Raw genomic sequence first — 13,666 nt, 5'->3', positions numbered from 1 at the left:
CTCTCTCTCTCTCTCTCTCTCTCTCTCTGTCTCTCTGTGTCACACACACACACACACACACACACACACACACACACACACACACACAGGGAGAGAAAATCAAGTTTCTAGGTCAGTCAAGCAGCCTGGGAGCTGCTAAATTTGAATCCACCAATCAGAGAGGCTGTGTACTTTTTCCCGCCAAAACAGGTGCACCTATTTTTACACACACGCAGCACAGAGACAGGATTTGTGCTGTCTATTTTTCATAGTCAGGATTCCCCTCAAACAAATGGCTATAATTTCCTAACCGTAGGGGCTAGAACAGTCATTCTTACACCGTTTTGTTCAGAAGAGATGGGGGAATCTTACAGTGTTGACAATTTATCATTAAAATATGAATTATTGAAGATATTTGACTTGTAATGCACCATAACTGAGTAGAGGCGAAGAGAAAACTGCCTTGACTTGCCCTCAAACAACGCTTTCTAACTCGAAATCTATTTGGAGTATTGATATCATTCTTTCACCGTAAGAGACAGCAGGCTTTGGTGAACAGTCATGGAAATTTTCAGGTCTCTGTGGAAATCCAAAAAAAAGATATGACGAGAGAAAAAAGTGCCTCATTTCCAGAGTTTGAAATCTGAAGAAATCTGAGCGAGGGACGAATTTCCTACCCTCAAACAAGTGTAACTCATCTCAGAACGGTAATAGGTGAGAAAAAAATTCTTGAATTGTGAGCGTCAGGAGTGTCTGAAGATATACTGGGACAAGCCTCATGTTTTAACTTCGCTTCGTTAAGGAGATATGACGATTCGAATATGCCTCTCATGACAGAAATCAAGCGGTGATTTTGAACAAACTCTCCATTGACTTTGTATTGAGACTTTTTCAACCTTGTGTTGGTCTGAATAGATTTGGCAAAATTCTATAAATCCCACAATAATGACAGTGACATTCTCTGAAAGCCAGCAAAAATACCTACATTTTGATGTATAATTTGTGTGGGTTGAGTGAAAATTGAGCGAGTAGTAAGAAGTTGTTCGGACATGAAGAGAAGACTGCAAAACTTACAGTGGCTCACTGAAAGCCAAGTGCATAGCAACCATAACAACGCATGTATTTTGTGAAAAATCATAATTTTGCAACTCAGAACTTAAAGAGGGAAAAGATTAGAACTATAAAAGATATGAAAAAGCTGAATCATATATGAATAGCCCAATAAATTGTGAACATTTTAAAGTTTGAATGGTTGTTCTAGGTGAAAGTATGAGGAAGTAGTTAAGTTTCAAAAACAAGCAAGTTTTAGCAGAATTTTGGAAGTTTCCCATTCATTTCAATGGGACAAATTAAAGGAAAAAAACGTAATATTTTAAAAAGTATAATAGCAAAAAATACCAAAAATCATAGCAGGAATTAGCAGAAATAGCAGAATAGTTTGAAATTTGAATGGTGAAAATAGCACAAAAATTGTGGAAGTAGTTAACGGACGAAAAACGTACGGAAGCAACTTGAAGAATAATAAAGAACTAGAAAAATTTGCATTTCCTGCGAAAATGCTGTGTGGATGCCTTAACGCTGAAGCTGTCTGCTGAAAAGCTGAAAAAGATGAAAAGTTGCAAAAAGTGGTATGGTGGTGAAAAAAAACCATGTCGCCCTGAGCAGGATTCAAACCTGGCCCTCCTGGTCTCAAGGTAGCTATTCATCTCACTGAGCTAAACTCATTCTCACAAAGAAGAGGTGGAGAGACTGACAATTTTGCTGAAATGAGCAGAAGCGGCTGAGAATTGTGCTGATAAGAGGTGAAAAGGCTGAAAATTTTGCAGAAAAGAGGTGAATCAGCAGAGTTTCTGCTGAAAAGAGTTTTTTTTTCTGAAAACCGCCAAAAAAGCTGGAATTTGTGCTGAAAAGGGGTGAAAAAATTGAAAATTTTGCTGAAAAGGGGTGAAGAAGCTAACGTATACCAAATCAAAGTATTTGTGCCAAAACATAGTATTTCTGCCATATTGTGGTATTTGTGCCACAAAAGTTACTACATTACAACATGAATACGGATTAAAGATGAAAGAAACTGGCAACAAATTCCTCCACTACAAACCAGTCTGATACCACTTCTTTGCAGTGTTCACGTTTACTAAGGCACTACCCAAAAGGCGCCACAAAAGGGCACTCCAACACAAGAGATGACCTATGTACACTGATGCACTTAGTAACAGTCAGCCTCCTTGAATTGGCAGAAATACTGTGATTTAGTAGTAATACTATAACATAACAGATATACTGTGATGTTGCAGACATAGTATGTTTTTGCACTACTCATTTGTAGTGAAAAAAATTAGCAATATAAATTACAGGTCTGTGATAGTGTATAAATTTGTAGTGAAAATAAAATGTTGACCAAGGTGGGATTGAACCCACGACCTTTGAGCTGCAGAGCCGTGTCATCACTGATTGCGCCACCTGGGAAGGGGGCGGGCGGCTGAAAAACAAAGACATCAGCAATCAGAAATAGATCGCGGTGAGAGGCGAAAAGCGCCGTTTTTTGGAGTTACAAAACGTCGTGTAACTTAAAAACTAGGAGGGCTAGCAGCATAATTCTTGTACTGGGGGAATCAGCGCACTTTGGCGTACTTTGACTGTGATTTTCATTGCTCTTTGTCCCTCCGTCGCGGAGATATGACGAGAGAAGAAACGGCTTCATTTTCAGAGTGTGAAAACTGAGAGGAGGACAGATTTCCACCCCTCAAACAAACGTAATTTATGGCTCAACGGTAAGATAATTGTAAAAACTGCTTCCACTGTGAGTGTCAGCAGTGTCTGAAGATATATTGGCACAAGCCTCATGTCCTAACTTTGTTTTGTTTAAGAGATATGACGATTTGAAAATGCCTCCCGTTACAGAATTTCAGCTCTGAATTTCAAAACCTCCCCATAGACTTTGAATGGGGAGTAACCAGACCATGTGTCACTTCGAGGCAAATTGCGAAGAAACGGTAAATCTCACAATAAAGATAGTGACATTGTCTGAAAGCCAGCAAAAATACCTACGTTTTGATGAATAATTTGTGGGGGTTGAGTGGAAATTGAGCGAGTAGCAAGAAGTTATTCAGACATGAAGAGAAAATTCAGAACAGACCAGCGCTCACTCTGAGTTAATTGCATAGCAACCATAGCAACGCATGTATTTTCTGAAAAATCACAAAGCTGCAACTGAAAACTTAAAGAGGCACTAAATTAAAACGGTAAAAGATATAAAGAAGCTGAATCACACAGGCATAGCCCTATAATTTGAGAACGTTTTACAGTTTGAATGGAGTTTCTAGGTGAAAGTATGAGGAAGTAGTTAAGTTTCAAAAACAAGCTAGTGTCAGCAGAATTGTGGAAGTTTTCCATTCATTTCAATGGGACAAAAAAAGTGTAATATTTTAAAAAGTATAATAGTAATAAACACCAAAAGATATAGCCGGAAAGAGCAGAAATAGCAGAACAGTTTAAAGTTTGAACGGAAAAAATCAGCTGAAAACTGAGGGAGTAGTTAAGCGGCAAAAAAACGGGGGAGCAACTTGAAGAATAAAGTTTGAAGAGAAACAGGAACTCAATAGTCTGGAAGCCCTTTCAGGGCATCCACACAATAAAGAGAAACAGGAACTCAATAGTGTGGATGCCTCCAGCATCCACACAATAAAGTATAAAAAATAAAGAGAAACAGGAACTCAATAGTGTGGAAGCCCTTTTAGGGCATCCACACAACAAGAGCTAAAGAAGCTGAAGTTTATGCTGAAAACAGCTGAAGAATCTGAATTTTGTGCAGAAAAGAGGTGAAAAACTGAAAATTCTGCTGAGAAGTGGTGAAGAAGCTCAAATTTGTGTTGAAAAATAAAAGCTTTCACTAAAGCGTTTTTTGCCATAAGTGGGATTTGAACCCGGGCCTTTCCTTCTGAGAAATCCTGCTCACTTTACTGAGCCAAACTGATTTTCAGGTAAGTGAAGGAGGTGCAAAAGTTTAAATTTTACTGAAAACACTTCAATAAGTTGAACTTTGTTCAGAACAGAACAGACATTCCGCTGAAAACAGGTGAAAAATCTGAAAATTCCGCTTAAAACAGGCGAAAAAAATGAAAATTCCACTGAAAACAGGTGAAAAAGCTGAAAATTATGATCGCTGCAAAACATCTGTAACTCCAACAACAATGATAACAATGAAAGCCAGCAAAAATACCTACGTTTTGATGTATAATTTATGGGGGTTGAGTGAGAATTGAGCGAGTAGCAAGAACTTGTTCGGACTTGAACAGAAAATTCACAAACTTCCACTGTCCACTCTGAGTTAATTGCATAGCAACCATAACAACGCATGTTTGCTGAAAATAGTTGAAAATAGCTGAAGAAGCTGAAGAAATCAAAGTCAGTGTTTAAAAAGTTGTTGAAATTTTAATAACTTTGCAGAACAACATCGAGTTAACAAAAATGTAATAATTTAGCAGAAATGCAATAACTTAGAAGAAACATAACAATTCAGCAGAAACATTGTAGTTTACCAGAAGCTACAAATTAGCAGAAATGTAACATTTTGGAATAACATAACTTCACAGAAATATTACAACTTACCAGAACTGCTCTAATTTTGCAGAAATGTAATAATTAGGCAAAACTGTCAACAGATAACAGCTGAAAACGCAGAATTAACCTCGAAGTCACTCATTTAACTGTGAAAAATGACCAGAAACAGAAAAGGAAAAAAAAAAAACAGCCAGCAGATAAACTGATGTGGACCAAAAACAAGGTAAAATTGCAGAGTTTACACAGCGGGTGAAATGTAAAAATGGCAACAAAAAACAAACAAACAAACAACAAAGAAAACCACACAAAAACAGTTAGGTAATAAATGCACAAGATGCTGCAGTCAGAGATAAAAACACTCAAAAATAATGTTATTGAAATGCCAAAGAGTGGCAGAAAGTTTAGAAAATAGAAAACCAGTAGTAGAAAAGTAGAACATTTAAATATTTTTTAGAAACATACGATACAAAATATTTACTCAGTTGTTTCCAATGATTACAATAATGGCATACAGAAATAAAAATCCCATTTGGGACAAACAGAAAAATATTAATAGAAAATGCAAATCAAATGAATCTAAATATACAAACAAGTGAAGCATATGTTGGAATTGTGAACATATCCTTGTTTTCCATGTTTATGTTTATGGCCCTAAGATGCGCAGACACATGATAGGCTATTAACTGCAAAAATATATACATATATAAACAGCAAGTGAGAGACAAAAATATATCCTCTCATTTGCTGGAGTTTTGTGCGCATACCATTTGGCAAGGATAAACAGCATATTCCAATGCCACATTAAAATTTTCAAAAGCTTCTTTTTTTCAATTAGTTTACTGCTTCCTGATTTGATGATAAATATGGTACCAAACTACAAAATACTGTCGAAATGAAGTCGACATTGTGATATATTTCAGGTGTCGAGTCACACAGCTGACCAATCGATGCACATATTTAAAGAAACAGGGATCAAATAAAGAACATTGTTGTAGAATAAATTACAGTTAAAAATAACCACTGAGAGTGACTTATGATGAGGTATTAATTGGGTTAACTTTACCTCTAACAGCTTTTCACATAGTGCTGTGATCAGGGTGAAATTCATCATAAAGTAACTGTAAACAGTAGAACCATTAGCATGAATGTTATGGTTCTACTCTGATCAAAACTCAAGTCAGCTAAAGTTAGACCTACTCTATACTAATGTAGTTACTGACACCCCATACTAAGGCAAGATTCATACAAACACACATTATCTTTTCTCTTAAACACTTTTTCACATTTTGAGATTGTGTAATTTCTATAAAGAATACGTGTAATGGTTCAATAGATATAGTTATTTAAATGTCCATAATAATCACATGATCATTTTTGTACATGCTACAATTCAAGATTTAGAGCTGTGTGTTTGTATGAATTCAGCTTGCTATACTTATAGACTTAGATATATTAATCCACTATTTACCCAAACCAAGTTATATGGTTTGGGTAAATAGATTGGGTTTGTTCTACAAAATAACAAAAAACAAAAACAACCCCCCCCCCCCACAAAAAACAATATATCTGCACATTAATCCAGAGTTCAGTTTCATATGTCTGATATTGTTTGTTAAATCTGGTGACACAAACACAGTCAAAAATTCATTGTGGTCCTTTTTACCCTCGACCAATGATATGCTGGTCACTGGGACTAGTTTAGTATTTGCTGTCACAGAGGAATGTTAACCATAAGTCCAAAAGACAAAACTGAAAAAATATGTTAATTAAAAACATGTTTTTGCTTCGTAAAAGTATTGAAATTACATGGAAACCGTCACCTTACAGCCTCATTGTAAATAGCATCACAAACAGATGTTTTCCACACAGTTAACAACGCTCCACCACATCCGATCACTGCATATAAATCTAAAAGAAAACAAAAACAAATAAAATGTAATTAACACAAGGGAAGACTTTTGATTTAATAACTAAGCTTAAAATAAGTGTTACCTTTGAATATTTGTGGGAAAAATCTGACGCTACCCCAAGAATACAAAGCCACACTGGAAACGGTGACAGGCTTGCAACCCTCTGTCTTCCTGGAGTCAGGTGCCTGATCAGTAGCAGTGAGTTGACAGAAGTCGGTGTCTGTAAGAGTGGTCAAACACTGATACTCTGTCCACTTGCGTAGAGTCTAAGAAGCTGGAATGCAGGCACACAGGACGAGCTTGTTCTAAAAAATACAGAAAAGGGAACATTTTATTTGTGTTAAGGCCTAAAAACTACAAATAAGTTATAAAATGAACAATATTGAAATACCTTATAGGTGCTGCAGGCCACCAGACTCCAGAGGAATCTCACACTCACATGATGGTGAGGAAAGAAAGGAGCTCTGTGATGAGGTTTGAATGTCTCAGTTGGGACACTGAAGAACTCAGAAGACAGCAATACCTGCACAGAGAGACAGAGTAGAAAAAGCATAGATTTGTAATCCATAATGTCAATTAAAACTCAAAAAGTGTCAACAAGTATAATCATTTCAGTATGGAATTATTTATGCAATAAATAGGATTTAAATTAATTAATTGAATTAAAAGCACTGACATTTTTTTTTATCAAAGATAAAGAATCGTACCTCTCTCTGCTCTGAGGATCACTGAGCATCTCTGACAGGAAATACAGTTTCCTCAGTATCAGTCATCATTGATGGTCTCAGAGGTGTGTAGTGTGGCAGCATGATGATGGTCTCCAGATCAGGCAGGAGGTCAGGTGATGTGTGTGTCATCTTCTCCATTGAAGACACACTGGTATGGCAGTTCATAAAACAGCAGTCTCTGTGTGGCATGTAGTTATCTGTGCAGTCCAGCACTGATGGATCAGGTTTGGCTCAGCAGTTCATGAAGATGGTGTTAAGATGTTGTTGTTTCAGCTGATGATGGTGACGTTTGAAGGTTTTGCCACAAAGGAAACAGGACTGTGTGTGCCCTGTCTGAAAAAATAAACCTACAAAACATAAAGTGCTTGTAACACCACCCACCCTCCCCACCCACCCAGCTCAGCCCCCAAGTGTCTATGTAATGCTTGTATGGGGTGTCAGTTACTAAATTTAATTAGTGCATCAGAAAGTGTGGGCTACACCTAAAGCCCACACTTTCTGATGTCTTTTTGCAGCTGCTCAGAAAATTCTGACTTGGCCTTTATCCACCCAAACCCAAACCCACCCGGATAAAGGCCAAGTCAGAAAATGGATGCAGAAACTTTCCATTTACTTCTAAATCAGTTTTTATACAAATTCTGTAAGCTGTAAAAATGTTTTTTCTCTACATAATGTATCATTATAGACATCTCTGGTAGCCTAAAGATAGTTTAAAACTTTTGACATTTTTTAACTATAATGATATAACTATATGATAAGCAAAAACTCATTCATCCCCAAAACGTTTGATTCTACAAAATCTACTATAATCAAGAAAATATAATTGTCTGTAATTTTTTTAATGTGACCCATAATAAATACCTGCATTTATCTGGGATTTGTTTATTTACTATTTCATATTTGAAAGCCCTTGGAGGGGAAGATCTCTTTTGTTAAGATACATATGTCACAGTAAAAAAATTATCAAAAAGGAGATGACAATTAACATCCATGAAAAAATGCATTTAAAATAGTAGATTTAGTCATTTAAAACATGAGAATAAAAAATAAATGACGTCCGTTTAATACTTTTTGCAGCATATTTCAGATCTGAGGTGCATGATAACAGAAGGCAGATCTCCCGGCTCTGCATGAAGTAAAGCCATGATTTGGTGAAATGATTAATAACATTGCAATGAGAAAGGTTTGATAAATTGAAGGATGGTCTTCTTACAGACAGAGCAGGGAAGCCAATTTTTGGGAAGCCTTCCATTATCAACAAAAAAATCCTACAAACAATAAACTCTGTAAAAAACATGATCTGTAATTGTTTCAAAACTTACCAGACGACTTCATGATTGGCTGGAGGACAGGACACAAAACACAGGGTTGTGGTAACTGTAATATGTCCTCAGGACACCTGAATGGAGACTTTGCTGTGGCTGAGAAATAAAAATGAGGTCAAGCAGGGTGTTCTTGTCTGTAGTGGCAGAAGTGATCAGCTGTGAATACCCTCTCGACTGAAACTGCTCCAGAATCTGTTTTCTTCCACTCTGTAACTGGTTCTCATTAAAATCTCCACACACAATTATTGGGTGACAGTCCATTATTTCAAGTGAATCTAAAAGACTTACCAGGTTTTGCATGAATGGTATCAAACTGTAGTCTGGAGGTCTGTACACAACAGCAATGAGCGCAGGGAATGGAGCCTGAACCTTTAACACTAAGAACTCAAGATCAGTGACATTATGCAGATACTGTTTTACCTGAACCTGAAAATGATTCCTCAAATACACAACAACTCCACCACCACTTCTGCTGGCCATGTGAGGAAAGTTTGTGTAGGACACATGTCTGTTGCGTTTGAACATGGTGTAGCCGTCCAAATGAAGACTGTCTGCAACAAAGGAGCCTTGGAGGTGAGACTCTGTGAGACACAAAACATCTGCTAAACACATTTCATGATGACTCTTGATGTCACTGATGTGAGATGGCAAACCCTCCGTATTGTGATGGATCAGTGTAAGAGTGTCAGGTCTGCTGGCTGTTTCTCTGACCTGAAGAAGAGGCATCATTTCCTCAACGCTGGCTTGTCTCATGGTTTGGAGCGCTGCAGTTACCTCGGGATTGGTGTAAATCTTTTTCTCATCCAAGTCCTGTAAATAGAGTCCACTGAGAGACGTCACCCTGCTGAGAGCAACATAAGCCATACCTGGTTCAAAAATGTTCTTCATTGAAACTACAGCTGTCTGTGTTGTAAGACCCTGGGTTTTGTGAATTGTGCAGGCGAATGCTAGCTTTACAGGAAACTGTCTGCGTACCGCCCCTTTAAACTTCAGACTCTCCTCTGCTCTCTCAATATAAACCAGATCATCAGATGCTGCATTAGCACTGCGGTTGTTTCTCACAGACTGACGGTTGTCCATTCTGAGGCCCAGTTTAATTATGTGTCCATCATTTTCAGATCTCACCACCTTTATCAGTATACCAAAAGCACCGTTGACCAAACCGTTTAGTGTGTCCAAGTTTCTGGTCAGCATCACTCGAGCTCCTTCAGCAACATTCAGGGTGTCAGGTAAATCATTTCTCCCACCTGTAAATGGTTTGTCTCTTCGTTCCATTCTGCCTGTACGTTTATCCTTCTGGAAATCGTCTGCATTGATGATTATAATGTTTGAATGAAGCTTCTTGAGCGTATCTGTGTTGTGGGATTCAACATTCTTGTTGGTGGCATAAATGTGTAAGACCTCGATTGGACATTCTTCTGGTGCAGTCACAGCCTGTGACAACAAATCTCTGTCGCACTGAGAAAGCTCATCTGTCTTTTCTTTGACTCTAATCCTGTTCAGCATCTCTGCAAAGGCCACATCATCTTTCTGACGCATGATCTCGGTTAGAGTGATCATCTGAAAATGTTCCTGCCATAGGTCAATCTGTTCTGGATCATAAACACAGAGAGGTTTAGACTGTCGCACTGGTGGCAGCTGGTAAAAATCTCCAACAGCTAAAACTGACATTCCACCAAAAGGTCTCTGAGTGCCTTTGATTTGTTTCAGTCTTGCATCCACATAAGCAAAAAGGGGTTTTGAAACCATTGAAATCTCATCAATAACAATAATTTCAGCATTCATAAGCTCAGATCTGACTTCATCCAGTTGATTACCAAGTCCTTGAATGGGTGGATTCAGACTCCTGGGTAGTTTCAGTAGAGAATGTAATGTAGAGCCACTGATAGAAAAAGCTGCTGTCCCGGTAAATGACGTCAGTAAAACAGTTGGATTTGATATGTCAGCTTCTTCTGCATTAGAAGGCAGTCTGCTCAGGATCTTTGATGCTTCAGAGTGAATACATTTAATCAGATGTGACTTTCCAGTTCCTGCACCACCGTTGACATACAAGAAAAATGGATTTGGGTTCAAACCACAAACTCGCTGAATACACCAGTCTCTTATGGCATAGAACACGCAGGCCTGCTTCTGGTTCAGATTCTGATACATTACACGTACCACAGCTGGATCTACTGCAGGTTGTTCTCTGATGGCTCTGATCTCTGTTACAGCACCAGACTGACGACTGTAGTCGGGGACATTCTCCTGTTCGTTCTCATCATCAGAATGTCTCTCAGGAAGATTCTCATCACATTGCAACCTCACAACTTCAGATTCAGGGGCAAGATTACACCATTCATCAATCACAACATCCCTATTTTGTTCAAATTCTTCCAGTGCACTCTCAATATCCTCAGAGTTCTTCTCATACTTGTCTTTATTTCTCTTTACAACCCTTTTCACAGACTCACTGTAGTCTGAACATGGAAGTCGTACAAAACCTGAGTTGTAGAAGGACTGATAGGTTTGGAACCCTTGTGGTTTCAGTTCCTGCTCTGATCTGTGTGGAAGGTAAAGTCTCAACAGTCGTCCATAATATTGCTCAGGATCTTTTTCCTGTGAACAGTGGTAATACCTGATTATAGCTGGTTTATCATTCTTTCGCGTTTGTACAAATCCAAGCTGGTTTAGAAGAGGAAGCACATCTTTTCCTTCATTTGGACCACTCACCAACCGGCACAAGGCAGCAAAATCAGCCAGTGACATTTCCTCATATTCTGGTGTCTCAGGTCTGCATTTGTATTTATCACTCAAACTTGTCATCCAAATATTACAACTGTCGTGTGTTGTGCTTTCCAGGTAGCTCATTGGGCGACTCATTTTTACTGGGTTATCATCGGTTGGGACAAATACAACACTGCGGGAACATTTTTTCATTTTTAGGCCACAGACTCGAGTCACACACTCCTGTGCGCTGATTTCTCTCTTTTTTGAGTAAGCCTGCATCACAGCTCTCATTTCATCACATTCATTGACCGTGTTCTTATCAGAGTTGTCAATAACTGTCTTCAGGTATTCAGAGAGGCCAGATTCTTTCTTCGTTATATATTTACAGAGGTATTCTATACAAGAATAGGCATTCAATATGAACGAGACATCTAAATTAGAGTTCCAGGCTTCAAGCAGGTGTGGGTTGTAATTGTTGATCCAACAGTCCTTTGGGTCACGTTTCAGAATGAGAGCTGTTTTCTTGTTTATGTCTTGGAGGCATTGTTCATACTCATTCATTGTCAAGTTGCATCGTGACAGAATCTGCTCTATGGTGAGGGAAGCAGCTTCAGGTTCCTTCAGCAGGTTCAACAAAGGTCTGAGTTTGGCTTTTGCAGCTTCAGTGTCTGAATCCTCATCCTGTCTCACAATCATTGTTCTTGTGGATGGTGGTTTTGGAAACCCAAATCTACAACCAGAGTTCACACTCTTAAAGCATGTTTTTGTGTGGTTTTTGCTGTGCTTTTGTAGTTCAGTGACTTTTTTGTGCAGTTCAGGTTGTTTTTCTGGATCAGGGAGTTGAGCTGAGATGTATCTGTCCACAAAGTCACAGACAGTTTGGTCATCATCCACATCTACTTCTACCTTTTCTCGAATCCACAGCAACATGTGTATATGCGGACTACCTCTGTGCTGGAACTCAACTCTGTAAAAGTAATCAATGATTTCACCAAGGGGCTGTGCAGGAGAAAAAAGCAAATCTCTGAACAAAGCCTCAACACGCTTATCAAACATTCGCATGGTGGTTACTGGATTTGATCTTAGAATTTCACACTTTTCTGACCAGTCCAGGGCTTCAAAATCAACCTCTTCACCTTGCTGTCTCTTTATTGCTTGAATCACTTCAGGCCATCTCATCTCAGCAGCAGAGAAAGTGACAAAGAACTGAGGTGTTCCTATTTGACGAAGCATACTGAATAGATCTTTGGTAGTTTTCTGCCAGTAAGCTGGAGTTCCTCTGAGTGGCTGCATAAATCTGATTGCATCTTTATTTCTTACCAGCTTCTCTACTTCTGTCTTACTTTGTAACATTCCTGATGTGATTTTGCGTCCATCTTTGGTCATAGTTTTACCTTTCCTTAGCTGTATTGTCATGCTGGAATTGGCCAAGTGTATTTCAGTGACAAACTGTGAGAAAAATAGATAATTTGTATCTTTAGCAAATCTTGCATCAATGTTGAAAAGCCTTGACTTGAAGTAAGCACTTGGTGTGAGTTTAAGACGTCTCTTTTCATCCAGTGTATTCTGACCAGTAGGAAACTGCACAGGAAATGCCATGGCTTCCAAATGAGGAGTTCTGAAGAAGCTAACAGGATTGTTTCTTTCTGCAGGCGCCACACAATATGTGTTATCAGTGAAACAGAGAATCTCTTCTGAAATGTCTACAGGCTGCAGACAACTTTCTAGAGCAAAACCTCCATTGTTCAAATCACTTTCTGGTTCCTCAGGATTTTGTTCCTCTGGTTGTTCATCACAGGATACCATATTAATATCTTGTTCACTTTCAGACTCAGTTTCACACAAAAGGGCATCTTTTTCATAGTTGTCAATTTCCATTAAATCTGCTTCATTATAATCATCACTTGCCATGCTGGCTTCATCACTGCTGTCATCATCAGGTAACGTTGGATCACAAAGCAATGCATCGTCTCTGATAACAATATCTGTGTACTGTGGATGAATCTGTTTGAGTTTACGCAGGGCTTGGATCAGTTTAGACCAGGTGACAGTCTGGAACAGCTGATGGCCTTTGTAGCACAGTCGTCTTTTCAGCTTGATCCTCATTATCTGTGATTGGTTTCTGAGCCGAGGTAAAGAGTCAACTGTTTGTTGGACCTCAGATGGTACACACACCACATTACCACGTATGAGTCTTTGTCTGCCCTTTGGAAGAGGAATAATCTTAGCAAATGGTATGCATTTGGCAATCAGATGTCTCTCCAGAATGTTGAGATCACACATTTCAGCTGGAATATCCTGCAGTTCTAAACCATTGACAGCAGCAAGCCTTGGCATGCGTCCACTTTTGAGGGAACTGTGACACGTGTGACAGATATACTCCTTTTTTCTCTCAACTGGAAAGCTGCAGTGATCATTACATGCTTCATCACACATATGAACAAATTTACCAGTT

The sequence above is a fragment of the Pelmatolapia mariae genome, linkage group LG23 (genome assembly GCF_036321145.2).
Source record: "Pelmatolapia mariae isolate MD_Pm_ZW linkage group LG23, Pm_UMD_F_2, whole genome shotgun sequence".
Taxonomy (NCBI): domain Eukaryota; kingdom Metazoa; phylum Chordata; class Actinopteri; order Cichliformes; family Cichlidae; genus Pelmatolapia; species Pelmatolapia mariae.
This window is presented reverse-complemented; position numbering follows the sequence as displayed.